The sequence below is a fragment of the Schistocerca serialis genome, chromosome 1, assembly GCF_023864345.2.
Source record: "Schistocerca serialis cubense isolate TAMUIC-IGC-003099 chromosome 1, iqSchSeri2.2, whole genome shotgun sequence".
NCBI classification, from domain to species: domain Eukaryota; kingdom Metazoa; phylum Arthropoda; class Insecta; order Orthoptera; family Acrididae; genus Schistocerca; species Schistocerca serialis.
Genome location: NC_064638.1, coordinates 153,277,593 through 153,292,236, shown reverse-complemented (window position 1 = coordinate 153,292,236; position 14,644 = coordinate 153,277,593). Strand labels below are relative to the sequence as shown.

The following is a 14,644-nucleotide window of genomic DNA, read 5'->3' as shown; positions in this document are numbered from 1 at the left end:
TCCCAACCCGCAACATTTTTGCTGTTATGTGAACCTGTATCTTTTATTTTATTGACTTAACAAATAATTGAAATTTAACAGATAATATTAAATACGTTGTTTGAAGTAGAGGGCAGGTAAACCGTGGCTAGTAAGAGTTCTGCATTTCCTTCCATTAACACTTCGATTAAGACAAGCTGTGATGCTTTTAGTTGTAAGATTTGTGTTAACTACACCCAGCCCAGTCTGACAGTCGTTCTCCCTGGGTTTTTTAACGCCTGAGAACTTAATATCTTTCTCTTCTCGCCCCAGGGCTCGACAGGGATCCCATTTTTTGTTGACCTACAGGAGGTCACTCGGCTCGCGTTTAAAGTTTGCCGCCTTCGTTCCTTCGAGTGAGCACCTCGCGTCCTGGTGGTAATGTGCATACTAAATCGTGTCAGCATGAAAAGAAGACGCATTCTTACAAAAACTAGATTGCAGTTACCCTATCTCAAAGAACATACTAACCATTAAGACGAGTTTCATTGTTCAACTGCTTATTTCCAGGTTAATGCATTCGGTTCCTTACTTCTACCCAGTTAGATTGAGCGTTTCCTGTCTAATGGTTCTAGATGTTTGGGAGATATTCGAGCATAAAATCATTTGGTGTGTCATTTACATCGTTATAGTCTGTAGGTGACGACTGGGCCACTTCCTGCTCGATATCAGAGACGTGCTACATATTAGGTTGGTGCCTAAGTTCGTAGCGTTTTCGTTTTGTATGTTGGTATTCCGGTTGCTAGGGATTTATCTATCGATTATCATTTTTATTGGTAGTTCACTGTTGCAATTTGACTTTAAAAATTGTCATTTGGAAATAGTGAGTGGAGCTGTGGATGCTAGAAAATGTAGTGCCAAGTGAAGAAATCGAAACATTTGAGACATATTCCTCTATTTTTGTTCAAAAGAAGGGTAACAGCAGCGTAGGCAACCAAAAACATTTACGTTGTGTATGTGGATAACGCCATTGCACAGAGCACGGCAATAACATGGTTTTCTCGTTTTAAGGAGGATTATTTTGACATTAGTGACTCTCCACATTCAGGAAGACCTTTGGGTTTGATGAAGATCATTTGAATGAACTAATCCACAATGATCCACGCAAGTGTACTGGAGAACTGAGATCATTCCACCGTCGTGCGACATTTGCATCCAATGAGGAAGGTACAAAACTCGGACGTATAGGTACCACATGCTCTAAGGCAAAATCACGAAAATCAGCGGGCGGTCATATGTGCGTCTCTGCTTGCTCCTCATCAATTGGCTTGTGAACAATCCCGACAGATTTGCAAGCAGTGGACAACCACTGGCATTCAGTTTCCTACAATTTCAATTCATTCATTACCAATGACCGACAAACTTTCAGGAGTTATTCAGGGATATTTTCTGAGTATTTTGGTATAAAGAAATAGTCTCAGATGGCCCTTTACAGAGTAATAACGCAGTTATGAGTAATTCGGTTTTGTTACCATAATTCTCTCTCTCTTTGTGTCTCTCTCTCTCTCTCTCTATCTCTCTCTCTCTCTCTCTGTCTCTCTGACTCTCTCTCTCTCTCTCTCTCTCTCTGTCTCACTCACACACATACACACACACACACACACACACACACACACACACACACACTATTCATTAGTCGATTTGGACTCTTCGTGAACCCATGAACCAAGGAGATACCCCATTTTATTCTGTTCTGCACTTCCTCCAGCAGACTATTAAAGTTACAATCCATTACTTGTGCGATTCTATCGATCCACCTGTCCGCCCCAGTAGCTGAGTGGTCAGCGTGACGGATTGCCGTCCTCTGGGCCCGGGTTCGATTCCCGGCTGGGTCGGAGATTTTCTCCGCTCAGGGACTGGGTGTTGTGTTGTGTTCATCATCATTTCATCCCCATCCGGCGTGCAGGTCGCCCAATGTGGCGCCGAATGTAATAAGACCTGCGATATGGCGGCCGGACCTGCCCCGCGAGGGGCCTCCCGGCCAATGACGCCAAACGCTCATTTCCATTTCCATCGATCCACCTCATCCTTTGTCGTCCTCTTTCCCTTGTGTCAGCATTAACGTCTCTTCCAGCGAGTCATGTCTTCTCATAATGTGTTGAAAGCAGGTAAATTTTTGTTTCAATGTCAGGCCTTGCAAAGAGCGATCTGGTATTATTTGATGTAATACATACCTACTCGTTCTCTTTGTGGTCCATGGAACTCCAAAATGCTTCCTCCAACATCACAATGCAAAGGTCTACATTTGCATCGACATCTATATCGATACTCCGCAGTCTACCTTACGGCACGTGGCGGAGCGTACTCCGTACCAATACTACGAGTAGTCACTTCCTTTCCTGTTCTACTCGCAAACAGAACGGGGGAAAAACGACTATGTATATGCCATCGCATGAGCCCAAATTTCTCATCTTCGTGGTCCTTACGCGCAATGGATTTTGGAGGCAATAGAATCATTCTGCAGTCAGCGTCAAATCCCGGTTCTGTAAATTTTCTCAGTAACTTTCCTCGAAAAGAACGTAGCCTTCCCTCCAGGGACTGCCATTTGAGTTCCCGTAGCCATCCCCATAACACTTGTATGTTATTCGAACCTACCTGTAACAAATGTAGCAGCCCGCCTCTGAAGTGCTTCGATGTCTATTCTTACGCTTCTCAGCCTTTTTTATGGACCCAGTGTCACATTTGTACTTCACAACTGGAAAGTTCATAGCCCTTACAATACGGACCTTTGTTGTTCAAGTTATGTTGCTACTCCTTGAAACATTGTCAAGGATGGACATTACCTTTCTGCCAGGCTTCTCTCGATTTCGTGGCCGCAGTCACCATCAGCGGAAAATCTGGGAACCGAGATAACTGAACACAGCAACTACGTCCAGTATTTCTTCTCTTATGTGCCATGAAGTGATAGGTGCGGTTGCTATAATTTTCATTTTCTTGGCGTTCAGCACTAGATCAGAGAAGAGAATCTGCAACAAAACCATTAAACGAGAGAGCGAATACAATATTTGTGGGTCATGGAAGTGGCTTCCGGCATTCTACGGAGAAATTCAAGGAGTTTTTTACGTTCCAATGGGTGTTACTAGCGTCAGAGATGTCGACACGATCTCTGGCAGCATAACATAACGACGACGTAGATCGACTTAACACAGGGCGATTATTAGGCTATCACTACGCATCCATGACATATAAACAAAGGAAGCTTACTATCTGACTAACCTTCGTAGCTACATTCTCCTGACAGTCCCGAACAAACGAGAATCAGTATTTAAAACGACGTCGGATGCCGCTTATGGCTGTACAAGTTTTTATTCAATTTCGGCGTAATGACATTGTCAGGCATAAATATTCGATGCCATGTCACGGCACAGATATAAGTAACTATATCCTTGTACGATTATTCCCTTTATGGCCTGTTAACAAACCTTAGAGTAAGACTTACATGCTTGAATCCGTAGCATAGAGATATACCGCAATAGTCCAGAAATATCTGGACACACGTAAGTAATTACAAATTATCACTTTTTTCCTTCTTCTCCTTCAATTGTTTTTAACATTTAACCCTTTCTCATTGATATATCACACACCAGAAAGTAACAGGAAACAAAACACTCCACAACACATATCACATTTACGTCTTCAGTAAGGAAATCTGAAATAATTGTGAACTGAGTAATTTCTTGGATAACCTTGTGTAGGATTCACATTACAGTTCTTTTAACGAAGAATGCATATTTCTCTTAACTATTGTTAATTTGTTGCAGTTTCTGGTGTTGCATAATCGAGTATAACAAGAATTCTTCTTCAGTCCGGTCCCTTTTTCAGAATATGTAAAATATCGTATGTCCTTTTAACCAGTGGACACCAATTTTCTTCATTTTGGGGTAAGATTTTTCATCTGGATATAGAAGGGTGTTATCATGTTGGGTGGTGTGCTTCAGGTACTGGCTGATTTTTCCTAGTGGAGAGACGTATGTTGTTTGCATTGGTACAAATAAACTGATGGCCTTCAATGTCAATGTTCGGAATTCTGAGAAGAACAGCGGTAAGCTGTAGGGAGAGGCGAATAACATACAAAATGTACAAGAACCAAGAGGGAACAATAAAAGTGGAAGACCGAGAACGAAGTGCTCGGATTAAAAAGGGTGTAAGACTGGTATGTAGTCTTTCGCCTCTACTGTTCAATCTAAACATCGAAGAAGCAATGAGGGAAATAAAAGAAAGGTGTCATTAAAATTTAAGGTGAAAAAAATATCAATGAAAAGATTCGCTGATGACATTGCTATCCTAGGTGAAAGTGAAGGAAAATTACAGAATGTGGTGAACAGAATGAACAGTGTAATGTGGATTGAGAGCAAATCGAACAAAGACGAAAGTAATGCGTAGTAGCAGAAACGAAAAGAGCGAGAAAGTTAACATTACAATTGGTGATCAAGAAGTAGGCTACGTTAAGGCATTCTGCTACCTAGGCAGCAAAATAATCCATAATGGACGGAGCAAGGAGGGCGTAAGAAGCAGACTAGCACTGGCCAAAAACGGCGTTCCTGGCCGAGAGAAATCTGCATCACACATATTTCTTGACCTGAGGAAGAAACTTCCGAGAATGTATGTTTCGATCACAGCATTGTACTGTAGTGAGACATGGAATGAGGGGAAACCAGAATACAAGAGATTCGAAGCCTTTGAGGTGTGGTGCTACAGAAGAATGCTGAAAATTAGGTGGACTGATAAGGTAAGGAATGTGGAGGTTCTGGACAAAATCGGCGCAGTCAGGAACGTGTGGAAAACACTGACAAGAAGGGACAGGATGATAGGGCACCTGTTAAGGTGTCAGGGAATCACTTACATGATACTAGATGGAGTTGTAGATGGTAAAAACTGCAGAGGAAGACAGAGATTGGAATACATCCAGCAGATAATTGAGGACGTGGGGTGCAATTGCTACTCTGAGATGAAAAGGTTGGCATAGGACAGGAATTCGTGAGGGGCCACTCCAAACCAGTGAAAAGAATGATGACTCAAAAAGAAAAAACTAGAATGTCACGAGAGGTGGTCTCTCCGTTATGAAAATTGGTGGGGAATATTGCGTTGTGAGCATAGAAGTAGTAACAGCAGAATTATTGGTCGATCAAGAGAGCTCAGTGACGTCGAACGTGGAGTAGTCATTGGATGTCACATGAGTAACATATCAATCAGGGACATTTTAAGCCTTCCAAAGCTGACCCAATCGATTGATGGTGACGTCATATTGATGTGGAAACGCGAAGGAAAAACCACAGCTAAACCGAGAGCAGACATAACTCATGTACAGACCGACACAAGCCGTCGGGCATTGAGATTGCTGGTTGTAAAAGATGGCATGAATTCAATGGAAGGAATCACTCGTGAGTTCCAATACACTACCATCAGTCCAGCCAGCACAATAACTGTGCGTGGGGAATTAATAAGAATGGGGTGCAGTGGTCTAGCAGCCCCTCCAGTGTCGCAAATTTCTGCAGTCAGTGGTAAGCCATGTTTGTGGTGGCGTAAAGAGCGAGGCCACTGGACAGTGGATGTCTGAAAACTAGTGGTTGGCAGTGATGGATCACGCTACACCCCGTGGGGATTTGGGTTTGCCGAATGGCTGGAGAACATTACCTGCTATCAGTGAAGTATGGTGTTGCGGTATGGGGGTGTTTTTCGTGGTTGAGGCGTTGTCTCCTTATTGCGCTTAAGAAAACGTCGAATGCGGACAGATACGAACACATTTTACAGCATTGACTACTGTGTACCGTAAAGGAACAGTTCTGAGACAATTGTTGAATCAGCATGGCATTACATCCTGCCATAAAATGGAATCTGTGAGTCAGTGGTTTGTGGACAATAATAGTCCTGAAGTCAACTGAGCAGCCCAGAGTCCCGATCTGAATCCAGTGAGACAGCTTTGGGATGAGTTAGAATTTTTACTCCGCTCTCGACCCTAGCGTTCAATCTCTCTACCTTCTCTCGTTTCGGCTCTTGAGTAAAAATGGGCTGCCATTGCTACATAGAAATTCACACCACAAAGTGTCCCCAGCAGAGTTCAAGCGGTCATAACGTCCACTAAGAGGTGGATCCCATATTAATGTCCACTAACAGGTGTCCGGATACTTTAGCAAATATACTGTAGTTACATATAACGCTACAGATTCAAACTGCAGTAGTATTGTACGTAACTACATGCCTATGACTTGTTAACTGGCTCTAAAGTGGAATAAACCCTACAAGAATATTATTACTTATATCTGTGCCGTGACATGGAATATAAATGCTTGACACTGGCGTAATGCCACAGTTACCATAGTAGAATAAAAGCTTCAACACTCTTAAGGGGAAAAAGACACCTTTTAAACATACGGGTTGTGTTGGGAGGTTAAGAGTCAGAATGGCTAAAAGTGTTTTTGACAAAGGAACACACTATGTGAAAGACACACAACACTACTGATTATACTAGAAGTTACCACAACGAGAACATCATCAGAATTCACAGCTCAATTTTTACGTGCTTATTGGAAGACAAACGGTAAAGTGATAGAAGCAGACTAAAACTTGTGCAATAGATTCTTTTAACACAAGCTCCGATCTGGGCACCAGCACAAGTGGTGAGAACTATATTTTGATCCTTCTCTGGTCATCTGTACAGTCGTGTTCTTTTGCACAATGTTGAGACACACGCTCTCGTTTGCCTGTGCTGGTACATCGGAATATGTGTGAGAGGCTTTATAGCTTACATTTACTAACGTACCAAAAACCAGTTTTCATTAATACTGACGCCATCCTCGTGCTAGGACGTGAGACTTTCTTCTTGCGCACGCATACTTCTACACTGCCAGAAAAATATGCGACACCCTAAAGGAGAAGGTCGTTTTATTGACAAGTGAGGTGACTGCAGCGCGTCATTGTAGGAGTATACGATAACAAATTCAGACCACATGAAATATGTCACAGTAAAAGGCGGCCAAACTGTCGCATCAACACACAATGTAATTCTGTCTGGCGCCAACGAAGGCTGGTAGTCTTGCGTAGAAACGATCATAAACGTGCCAAGTGGCATAGTGCAACAGATTGTCCCAAGCACATTGCGCCTTTTGTTGCAATTCGGCAATGGCTCTTTCAAGGCCTGGAGAATGAGTATGTTCCCATTTCATCATGTCCCATAAATGACCAATTGGTGAGAGATCTGGCGATCTTGGTGGCCAGGACAGTTGTTGTACATCACGAACAGCACTTTGCGTCGCAGCAGCCGTATGTGGACGTGCATTGTCCTCCTGAAAAATCGCATCACCTCCCTATCGAAGAAATGGCAGCAGCACGGGGATAACAGCCTATGCGAAGCAGCAGGCACTGGTTACTTTAAGCTGCAGAACCACCAAGTATGAGCGCGAATGGTAATTGATGCCCTCCCCCTCGCCATTAATCCTTGGAGCGAAGGCACCCTGTAATAGGCAGCTTACCGGGTCTACACGATACAGGTGTACGGCCATCAATTACTTACAGAAAGAACTTATTCTCGCCGCTGAAGACAACATAGCGCCATTTCAATATCTAGGCAACTGCAGAATGAAATTTTCACTCTGCAGCGGAGTGTGCGCTGATATGAAACTTCCTAGCAGGATAAAACTGTGTGCCGGACCGAGACTCGAAATCGAGACCTTTGCCTTTCGCGGGAAAGTGCTCTACCATCTGAGCAATCCTAGCACGACTCACGCCCCGTCCTCACAGCTTTAATCCCGCTAGTACCTCATCTCCTACCTTCCAAACTTCACAGAAGCTCTCCTGTGAACCTTGCAGAACTAGCACCCCTGGAAGAAAGGAGAGCTTCTGTGAAGTTTGGAAGGTAGGAGACGAGGTACTGGCTGGTTAAAGCTGTGAGGACGGGGCGTGTGTCATACTTGGGTAACACATATGGTAGAGCACTTGCCCGCGAAAGGCAAACGTCCCGAGTTCGGGTCCCGGTCCGGCACACAGTTTTAATCTGCCAGGAAGTTTCATCTAGGCAACTGATTCACGACACCGGAGTAGCCGTTCTTGGCGGTGTCGAGATGTGTGTCGTAGCCCGACCAGAGGCACACATGATTTTAATCCCATTGCAAGCGGACGGTTCCCAATGGTATATGATGCCACAGCAGGTACAACATGTGCCTGGATTTCGTCCCTGGATATTCTTCAGTCGGGCACCGCTGCTCGCAGAATGCATCGATATTGACGTGTGTTTGTACTACGCAGACGTCCAGAATCTTGTTTATCTGGTTTACAGATGTGGGAATGTTCCACAAACTACTGTTGAAAGCAGCGACAGACCATGGATACATTCTGTCCAACGTGGCCAGCTATCCGACTTTATGTCCATTAAGCTTCCCGCAGGCCAGCAATACGACCTCCCTGAAAATACTGAAGCTGATAAACGTGCTCGTCGGTGAGGTGTGGTTGCACCCTAGTTAGACACATGTTCCATGGATCATTTTACTCGATAGATCGTAATGATGTTGGACGAGTCATTTTACATTCACATCGCAAATTAATTTGTACACACACTTACATTCTGAACATTTCCAAGTTTTTATATTTTTATTTTTTCATTACAAATATATATATATATATATATATATATATATATATATATATATATATATATATACAGAGTTAGTAATTCCTATCCACTACCTATTACACATTACAGTAATAGAAATTCTTCTATGGAATAGAAGGAGTTGTTAAGGAGAAACTTGCTCAGTTTGTGTTCAAAATTTACTTTCGCGTCAGTCAGACATTTCATACACTTTGTAAGTGATCAAAAATTTTTGTTGCAACAGAGTGAACCCCTTTTTGTGCTAAAGACAACCTTAACGTGGAGTAGTGAATGTTATGTTTCCTTCTGGTGTTGTAATTATGTACATCATTGTTCTTTTTGAACTGTAGTGGATTGTTTCCAACAATCTTCATGAGGGAACGAATGTATTGTGAAGCAGTAGTCAGACTGCCCAACTCCTTAATCATATGTCTACAAGATGGTCGTGGAGGAGGGCCACATATTATTCTTACAGCAAATTTTCTGCGCAATGAAAACCTTCACAATATTATTCGATATGACATTATTGAATGAAAATATGGAAAATGTGTCAACTTACTGAATTTTCTCTTCGCAAGATTTGCAAACGATTCTAAGCGCAATTGTGACTGAACCAAATTCCTTTAGCGATTCCAAAATGTGTTTTTTCCCATTTAAATTCTCATTAATATGGACCGCTAAGAATTGTGAAGTTTCAACCATATTTATTATTTCCTCACCATGTGTTACACTTACATTGGTGTAGTACCCCTAGATGTGCAGAACTGAATATGGTGTGTCTTTTTAAAATTGAGGATGAGGTCATTCGCAGCAAACTAGTCAATGATACTTTTAAGAACGTTATTTACATTTTCTTCTATTTCTGTACGTGCGCTTGGATTGATTACAATGCTAATGTCATCTGCAAAAAGAACTAATTCTGCTTGTTATAATATATTAAACGGAAGATCGTTTGCATATATGAAGAAAAGAAGTGAAGCTAAGACTGAACCTTGGCAAAACCCACACATGATTTCTCCCCAGTCAGAATTATGCCACTGGGCTATATTTCTAGAATTAGTGAGAATGAATTACTAGAATGAATGTTACAAACACTTTTCACCTCTAAACTCAGCACAGCTGCTGTTTACAAAAACAGAAGATGGACAGACAGGGCTTCTGAGTGGTATCTGATTGCCGATGACCATGACAAGTGAATTACTAACACTACAATCCCACAGTATGCACATACTGTATAATACCCTGGTGCTCTGAACACAGTCCTTGAGAGTGTTATATTTTTTCTTGACAGAGTCTTTATTATTCTAGGCAGCTGTTTATAAGTGTGAAATATGTACAGTGGTACTCTGCAGAACACTGTGAGGTGCCTGGCAGAGGGTATTTCCCGTTGTACCAGTTTTAAGGCTCGTTCCCGTCCCATTCACGTTTGGAGTGTATGAATGGCTGCTTAAACGGCTTTTTGCTCGCTGCAGCTAGTCTAGTCTGCCCTTCACGATCCCGACGGCAATGATACATAAAGAGTTGTAGAATATTCCTGTAATTTCCACTTCACGCTTGTTCTTGAAACATTGTAATTAGGCTTTCCCGGGATAGTTGGCAACTGTCTTAAAGCATTTACCAGTTCAGCTTTACAGCATTACCGTAACGCTCTCCAATAGGTCAAAAAACTTGCATCCATTCGCGTTGCTCTTATTTGCATACATTCAAGGTTCCTTTTTAGTCCTATTTAGTAGGGTCCTACGTAGTTGAGCAACAGTCTAAGATGGATGACAGATTCTACACAGATTAAGCGAAAGAACTTGCTCCCATTCTAGCAGCAGCTTATCGTACATCGCTGGAGCAAGGAAGGGTACCTAGTGACTGGAAAAAAGCTCAGGTCATTCCCGTTTTCAAGAAAGGTCGTAAGACAGATGCACATAATTATAGGTCTATATCGTTGACGTCAGACTGTTGTAGAATTATAGGACATGTCTTATGCTCAAGAATTACGACGTTTTTGAAGAACGAAAATCTCTCTATAAAAATTAACACGTATTCCGCAAACAGAGATCTTGCGAAGCTCAGCTCTCTCTGTTCCTTCATGTGATCCGTAGCGCTTAGATTGATGCCACTTTCTTTGACTTCAGGAAGGCATTTGACACTGTCCCGCACTGCCGATTAGAGAAAAAATACGAGCTTACCGAGTATTGGACCAGATTTGCGACTGGGTGCAACACTTTCTTGCAGACAGAAGTCCACATGTCGTTCTTAACGGAACAAAATCGACAGATGTAAAGGTAATTTCCGAACTACCCCAAGAAAGTGTGACAGGACCATTACTGTTTACAATGTTTATAAACGACCTGGTAGAAAGCGTCGGAAGGTTGTTCGCGGATGATACGGTTGTCTATAGAACTATAAGAAAATAGCGATGTCAGAAGGCAGAATGACCTGCAGAGCACTGATGAATAGTACAGGCTCTGGCAGTTGATCCGGAACTCAAACAAACGAAATATATACTGTATACACAGGAAAACAAATCCACTACCGTAAAACTTCGCTATCGATTCCAAATTGCTGGATACAGTACCTAGTGTAAAATATCCATGATAACTACCTTGAGCGACCTTAAGTTGAATCACCACATAAAACAAATAGTAGGAGGAGCAGATGCCAGAGTGAGATTCATAGGCATAATCTTAAGGAAATGTAGCTCGTCGACAAAGGAAATGGCTTACAAGGCGCTTGTGCGACCGATTCTTGAGTATTGGTAATCAGTCTGGGATTCTTACCAGGTAGGACTGATAGAACAGATATAGAAGGTCCAGCAAAGAGGGGTGCTTTTGCAACGGGATGGTTTAGTCGGCGTGAGAGCGTTACGGAGATGCTCAACAAACTCCAGTGGTAGATGTTACAAGAGAGCCATTGTGTATCACGGAGACATTTGCTATTGAAATTTCGAGTGAATACTTTGGAGAAAGAGTAGGACAACGTATTACTTCCTCCCACACATATCTCGCAAAATGACGGCGACAAGAAAATTCGAAAAATTAGAGCCAATACAGAAGTTTACCGACAATCATTCTCCCTAAGCGCAATTCGTGAATGAAGCAGGGAAGGGGGGGGATCAGTTAGTTGTACATGAAGTACCCTCCGCCACCCTAGATGGCTTTGTAAGCAATTTCCTTTGTGGCCTGATTGCATTTTCCTAGTATCCTAGCAATAAACTGAAGTCTGCCATCTGTTTCACCTACGAGTGAACCTGTGCGATCGTTCCATTACATATACGCAGAAATTGTTACGGCCAGGTCCTTGTATAAGCTGACTGACTCCGACTGTCACTCATCGATGTTGTAATAAAAAATTACTAAGTTCTTCTTTTTTCGTTTTGTGAAGTGTATAATTTTACATTTCTGTTCTTTTAAAGCAAGCTGCCATTTTTTGCTCCATTTTGAAATCTTATCAAGATGTGGCTGAATATTTATGCAGCTTTTTCAGACAGTACTTCATTACAGACTACTTCATCATTTGCAAAAGGTCTAACATTACTATTAATATTGTCTGCAAGGTCATTAATATACAACATGAACAGCAACTGCCCCAACAGAGTCCCTGGGGCACGCATCTGGTTACTTCTACATCTGTTGATGACTTTCACATCGAAATCACATGTTGCGTCCACCTTAAAAAGAAATATTCAGCCTAGTCACAAATTTCACTTGATGCCTCATATGACCATACTTTAGATAATAAGCGTATGTGTCGTACTAACGAAAACGTTTTTCTGAAAGTCGAGAAATACAGTATCCATCCGACTGTCATAACCCAGAGGCGTTCTGGACGAGGTAAGCGCAGCGTTCTTTGGATTTCGCATGACTCACGTTTCCGGAATCCATGCTGGTTGGCATTCAGTTTAAGATACCTCACTGTGTTTGAGCCAGACGTATAACAGACAGATGTCAAATATACGAGTCGGTTTCGTAATTCACTTCTGCTGTTCTTCGAGTATGTGTTTGTGTATGTGAGATGAGTATTCTGACTTCATCTCAGACCAGTACTTGCCCTTACACTTCTACCATCTGTTCTCAGATTTTTGTTGGATGTATTCCAATCTCTGTCTTAACCTACAGTTTTTACCCTCTACACCTTCCTCTAGTACCATAGAAATTATTCCCTGATATCTCAATTGACGTCCTATCATCTTGTCCATTCTTCTTGTTAGTGATTTCCATATATTTCTTCCCTCACTGACACTACAGAGAGCTTCCTCATTCCTTTTGGTATCAATCCACCTATTTTTCAATATTCATTTGTAGCACCTCACCTCAAATGTTTCGATTCTCTTCTGTTCCGATTTTCCCGATGTCCATGTTTGGCTCCCATACAATGCTGTGCTCTAAACGTACAATTCTCAGAAATTTCTTCCTGAAATTAAGGCCTGTGTTTGATACTAGTAGACTTCTCATGACCAAGAATGCCCTGTTTACTTGTGCTGCTCTGCTTTTTAACCCTCTTGCTTCGTCCGTTATTTGTTACTTTGCTTCCAAGGCAGAGGAATTCCTTAACTTCGCCTACTTCGTGGTACCCAATTTTTATGTTAAGTTTATCTGTAGTCGTATTTCTGCCACTCCTCAATACTTTCGTCTTTTTCGATTTATTCTTAATCCATATTCCGTACGCATCACATTGTTCATTCCATTCAGCATGCCCTCACGCAATCTTATCGTTGATATCCTTTCACACTGAATTCTAATCCTAACCTTGAAGCTTTCTTTTATTTGCATCATTGCTTCTTTCATATATAGATTGAACAGTGGGGGCGAAATACTACATCAGTGTCTTACACCCTTCTGCTATCGTTTCTGTAGACCTGTGTTTTCTTCCAACTACTGAGGACCGTATTTTGCACGAGGGATCTATGGTCCACTCAGGTGACAAACGCAATATGTTACCTCCTAATCTCGTGTCGGACCTCCCGTTCCCCGGCGTATTACGGCAGCTCAACGTGGCACGGATTTAAAAAGTCTCTGTAAGTACATTGCAGAAATATTGAGCCATGCTGTCTCTATATCCTTCCATAATTGCAGAATTTTTGTCGCTGCAGGACTTTGTACACGAACTGACCTCTCCGCTATGTTCCATTAATGTTCGATGCCATTCATGTCTGGCGGGCTAAGTATTCACTCGAATTGTCCAGAATATTCTTCAAACCAATCGCGAACAATTGTGACCCAGTGACACGGCGCATACTCATCCAGAAAAATTCCGTCCTTGTTAGGGAACTCCATGAATGTCTCCAAAGAGCCGAACATAAACATTTCTAGCCAAAGACCGGTTCGCCAGAGGCCGTGGTCTATTCCATGTAAACACAACCCACGCCATATTGAATCCATCACCAGCTTCCACAGTGCCTTATTGACAACCTCGGCCTGTGGCTTCGTGGCGCCTGCGTCACACTCGAACCCTGTCATCGTTGCAATCGTGATTCATCTCAGCAAGTCTCGGTTTTGCAGTCGTCTGTGACCGAACTGATGTAGTCACGAGCCCGGAAGAGGCTCTGAAGACGATGACGTACTGTCAGCAAAGACACTCGCGTCGGTCGTCTGCGGCCATAGCCCACTAACGGTAAATATCGCCGCACCGTCGCAAAAGATACGTTCGTCATACGTCGCACATTGATTTCTGCAGTTATTTCACGCTGTGTTGCTTGTCTGTTAGCACTGACAACTCTCCGCAAACGACGCTGCTCTCGGTCGTTACGTGAAGGGCGTCGGCCACTCTGATGTCCATGGTGAGAGGTGACGACTAATATTTGGTACACTCAGCACACTCTTGACACGTGGATCTCGGAATATTGAATTCTCTAAGTATTCCCGAAATGGAATGTCCCATGCATTTACCTCCAACTACACTACTGACCATTAAAATTGCTACACCAAGAAGAAATACAGATGACAAATGGGTAACCATTGGACAAATGTATTAAATTAGAACTGACATGTGATTACATTTTCACGCAATTTCGGTGCATAGATCCTGAGAAATCAGTACCCAGAACAACCA

General features: G+C 42.5%; 1 protein-coding gene across 1 annotated transcript in view; it reads left to right on the top strand.

Annotated features, from left to right (window-relative positions):
• Positions 1-14,644, top strand: part of LOC126464541 (extracellular matrix organizing protein FRAS1-like) — a 471,206-nt gene that overhangs the window by 49,910 nt on the left and 406,652 nt on the right. The window lies entirely within an intron of this gene.